This window comes from Eptatretus burgeri, chromosome 11 (genome assembly GCF_056783735.1).
Source record: "Eptatretus burgeri isolate ZD-2024b chromosome 11, Ebu_testis_v1, whole genome shotgun sequence".
NCBI lineage: Eukaryota > Metazoa > Chordata > Myxini > Myxiniformes > Myxinidae > Eptatretus > Eptatretus burgeri.
This window is the reverse complement of record NC_140971.1, coordinates 67,106,320-67,111,319: the sequence shown is the minus strand read 5'-3', so window position 1 is coordinate 67,111,319 and position 5,000 is coordinate 67,106,320. Positions and strand designations below refer to the sequence as shown.

The 5,000-nt window shown below is 44.9% G+C and overlaps 1 protein-coding gene and 1 pseudogene across 1 annotated transcript in view; both read left to right on the top strand.

Annotated features, from left to right (window-relative positions):
* LOC147017279 (transcription factor AP-2-epsilon-like) overlaps window positions 1-5,000 on the top strand; it is a 316,131-nt gene that overhangs the window by 237,652 nt on the left and 73,479 nt on the right. The window lies entirely within an intron of this gene.
* LOC147017280 (signal recognition particle RNA) lies at window positions 338-478 on the top strand (annotated as a pseudogene).

Below are 5,000 nucleotides of genomic sequence, written 5' to 3'. Positions count from 1 at the left end.
TTGCGTCAGGAAGGGCATCCGGCGTAAAACATGTGCCAAATCACTATGCGGATCATATGGATGATCCGCTGTAGCGATCCCGAATGGGAGCAGCCAAAAGAAGAAGAAGAAGAAGAAGATATATATATATATATATATATATATATATATATATATATATATATATATATATATATATATATATATATATATATATATATATATACATATACATATACATATACATATACATATACATATACATATATATATATATATATATATATATATATATATATATATACATACATATATATACATATATATATATACATACATATATATACATATATATATAACCGGGCGTAGTGGCGTGCGCCTGTAATCCGGCTACTCGGAGGCTTGGGTTGGAGGATCGCTTGAGGACGGGTGCTCTGCGCTGGGCCGCGCTATGAGAGGGTGTAGGGCAGCCCGGAATCATGGCGAAACCCAATCCATATCCCTGTGTCGTAAGAGGTGATCAGGGTTGCGTCAGGAAGGGCATCCGGCATAAAACCTGTGCCAAATCAGTATGCAGATCATCACGGATGATCCGCTGTGGCGACCCCTAACGGGAGCAGCCGAAAGAAGAAGAATAACAACATACAGTGGAAAATCGATATAACGCTCAGCGTTATAGCGCTTGTACTGATATAACGCTCATACACCTTGGACCCCCAAAAATACTACTATTTCATGTTTAAAGGCAAAAAAGTGAGAAAATAGAGACAAAGTTAGTCCAAAATAGCGCTAAGTGGCGAAAAAAATTCAAGCTGTCATCGCCCTGTGTTGAGTTGACATGTGGTGTGAAAATACTCACGAGCTGTCATCTTCTCGCACCTTTCCAGTATATGGCGAAGCTGAGATGAACAAAATCAATTCAATTCAAATCATCATAGCATCCGTATCTCCTGTAACTCACTTGACCGCTTCGTTATCAACCCCAACAATCCAAGATGGCGGACGTACATGTCCACGTGTTTTGGCTCTGGTTTGTATGTAATATAAAATATTTTTCACTGCATCAGTATAGCGCTGTATCATTTATAATGCCCTCATCGCTTTGAACCCCACCAGTGAGCGTTATATCGATTTTCCACTGTATATATGTATATAGTTGCGGTTATAGGAACTGCATGCCTCCAAGGCAATGGCATCCAACATATAGTGGTCCCAAGACAGTTATTCATTAATATACGTTTAGATTGTCCCTTCCTCTTTGTCTCGTGGATCAAATGGGACGCGTGTTGCGGGGTTCTCATAGCTCGGTCTGCTTGCACCATTAAACTTCATTTATATTCTCCTTTTCTGCTTATTTCTGAGGGAAATCCGAATTTGGGTGCTCCAGGACGCCAACACGTGCAGCACGTGCGTGGCTAGGGGAGGGGCATAAGAAGGCCGCGCTGGCACCGCACGAGCGCGGAACAGTGCGGAGCCCCCGTCCTCAAGCGATCCCTCAACCCAACTTTTGCGGCAAGATATACAGTATGCTCGGCAGCTCGAGATGATAGACTCAAGCTTCCGATGATCTGGGATCAGATTGCTGGTTGCATTGAAAAGGCATACAAATGAATATCTCTTAAGGCACTGTCACACCTTGACAATTTAGCCAGCAATGGCAACGTATAAAAATGTATGTAAAACGTTGGCGTCCGCTGAAGTTTTGAGGTTTTTTTTTTTAAGTTTTGGTCGTATTCATAACGTGTTGGTCATATACATAACATATTAGTAACGGGCACAGAACGTTTCGTTGTCTTATAGATATCTTATACCAACGAATGCTTAGCCTGTTGTCGGCGTTCACAACCTATGCCCAACGATAGTTTAACTTAGGCATAGCGCGCTGCACGTATCGTCGACGAACTCGTGGTGTAGCCTGTTAAAAACCTGACACACGCCGATTTAAATCAAAACCGCCTGATAATTAGAAGTGTCAACATTGCAGTCACACCTTGACGATTTAGCCAGCGTATGCCGACCAATGAAAAATGTGTCTAAAACGCTGGCACCCATCGAATACGGTATGGGTAAGTTGTGTATACGTTAGGAGCACGCCGAAAAACAATGAAGTACACTGTCATATTCCGTGGTACGTCTAGTACGTCGTGAAATTTCAAGCAAGCTGAAAATTTTACGACGTACTCGATGTATGGCTCACAAGTTCCGCATACGCTGGCATAAGTTCTCGGCATGCTCCGCAATCGTTGTCACACGTCGGACACACGTTACTTGTAAGTTACTCATAAGTCGGAACGCGTCGAGGTAATGTTTAGCATACCCGAAATTTAATTTTTAACCTATGAGTAACGTGCAACCTATGAGTAGCGTGCTTTGAACCTATGTGTAACGTATCTCAAACACACATTGTCGTATGTAGACGAATTTGATTGACGTCTTCCGGACGACCACAGAACTTACTGAACGTGTTTCTAACTTACATCTACCGTATAATGGCGATTTGGCAGCGTTTAGGTGAATTGGTATATACAAATGGGCTTCACAAGAGGAACCCGTCAGTGTTCCAGACTCCATGTTGAGTCGATGTCAATGTCAGTAGTATCAGTAGTGGTAGTATTAGGTGAGCGTGTCAGTAGTAGTAGTAGTAGTAGTAGTAGTATTGGTAGTAGGTGAGCGTGATGGGGAGGGTGTGGGTGATGATGGATTCTCGTTGCGTCCACGAATTGGAGACTACTTTGCACCATTGTTCGATGTTCTTTTCGGCTAATTTTTATTTTCTCATTCCCACGATGAACTATTTTTTTGTTTCAGTTTTTAAAGTATTCAAAACGACTTGGACAAATGCATAATGTACTCGTAATGAACACAGAACGCTTTGATAACTTATAGATAAGTTATACCAATGATTGATTAGCGTGTTTTAGGCGTCCACAACCTATGCCCAACGATAGTCTAACGTATGCATAGTGTGGCAGCGTATCGTCGACGATAACGTGAGGTTTTCTATTCATAGGCTGCAACTTCACTTTTAATAAATGGCTGTCACTCGCCTATTGTTTTTGGACGCTGGTGCTCGGCAATTGAAATTGTTTTCATTGAACGAGTTAAATCGCTTCCACAGCACTGCAGTTATGGCACCAACAGCAGCAGGCTGAGTGCCAGCCTCAAGTGGATCCCTGTAGAAGGTGCACTGCTTGGTTATCCTTGGACCCACTCTGGCTAGCAGCTCGTCGAACATCGCTGAGGGCATTCGCAGGAAGTTGATGAAGGATGCATGGTCCTCGTTCCGGAGTTCCACCATGAGCTGGTCATATATGCCGTAGTGGCGTCGCCTCCCGATCCATGGTCTGATCCAGTTCCTTCTCCTCCGTTCACGTCTTCTTCTCCCGGCTCTATTGGCACGCAACTGGTGCAGTGTCAACTCGATGAGGTCATGTTGATGTTGGAGGACAGGTAGGTATTGTCGTCTCAGCCTTGCCGTATCCTCCATCTCTCGGAATGACATGGACATGTACTCACCACGAAGTCTAAAAAAAAGACGGGTTCCTCCTGCGAAGCCCCTTTTTATATACCAATACCCCTAATCGCTGCCAATACGCCATTATACGGTATATGTAAGTTAGAAACGCGTTCAGTAAGTTCTGTGGTCGTCCTGAAGACGTCAAATACGTCTACATACGTATTTGTGCGTCGGACATGCTTTACAAATAATTCCCAAGCACGTTCCTCATATTTTATAAATAAGTCACGGGTACCCTAAACATTACTTTGACGTGTTTCGACGTATGACGAACTTTCAAGTAACGTGTTGCGAAATGTGAACAACGTTCGTGTAACGTGCTTATAAAACGTTACTCATAGGTTAGAAATAAATTTCGGGTACGCTAAACATTACCTCAACGTGTTTCGACTTATGAGTAACTTACAAGTAACGTGTGTCAACGATCGCATAACGTGCCTACAACTTATGGCCAGCGTAGTGGAACGTGTGAGTCATACGCCGGCATATGTCGTAAAATTTCAAGCATGCAAAAATTTGAGGACAACCCAAAAGTACAACGTTTAAAGCCAGCGTACTACGACGTATGGCAGTGTTTTTCAGCGTGCTCTTAACGTATACAAAACGTACCCATAACGTATTCGACATGTGCCAGTGTTTTAGACAAATTTTTCATAAATCGGCATACGCTGGCTAAATCGTCAAGGTGTGACAGAGGCTTTAAAGAGGCTGCACGGATGTGGTTTTGCTTAACGCAGAAGCAAATGACCCAATATCAGCGAGAGCGTGGCTAGTAGCTTGGAGCCAATAGCTACATCGTCAGAGGCCGATAATAGTAAAATGACAAACATGTCACGTTGGGAATGATACGGGCGGTGCGTACTTTTCAATCCATTTCTGGACTCATTTTATCGGCATTCTCTTTTCCCTCCATTTCTCCATCTGACACTTATATAAATATCCTTTTTCATTCCAAACCTCCATCTAATTATTATATCCGATCGTTCCCCTCAAATCCTAAAAAAGATCGGTGTTGGCCCTGCGCACACAACAGCAGAATCGGGCGAACACGAGCCCTGACCACGTGGGCCACGGCGGATCCGTGCGTACTGCGAGTGACATGCATGGATTTATCCTAACACTTTACCGTCGGTCCTCACCAGCGGCCGCGGGTGTTCCCCACAGACGGCGGACGTTTCCTTGCCTCTCCGGCCGGCAAAGCCGCGATCAGGCGGAGGCGTGCTGCGCGGTCCGGATCGCTCGGGCCGCGTGACGCATCGCGGAGCAGGCACATTGATCAGCGCTAATCAGAGGCGCCCGGGCAGGCATATGGGACCGACACCACCCTCGGCTGGTCGTCAGGGTATGGCCCAGGGGTTCTTGCAAGACAATTCATGATGCGGAGTTCGGTGTGGGCGATTAATATCATGTTGTGAGGTCGGAGCGAGACATTTTCACAGCTTGGGGCCACCTTGCCGGAAGTGGAATGTTGCTGCTTCCGGCCATCGCAGCCGGGCCGCGCAGG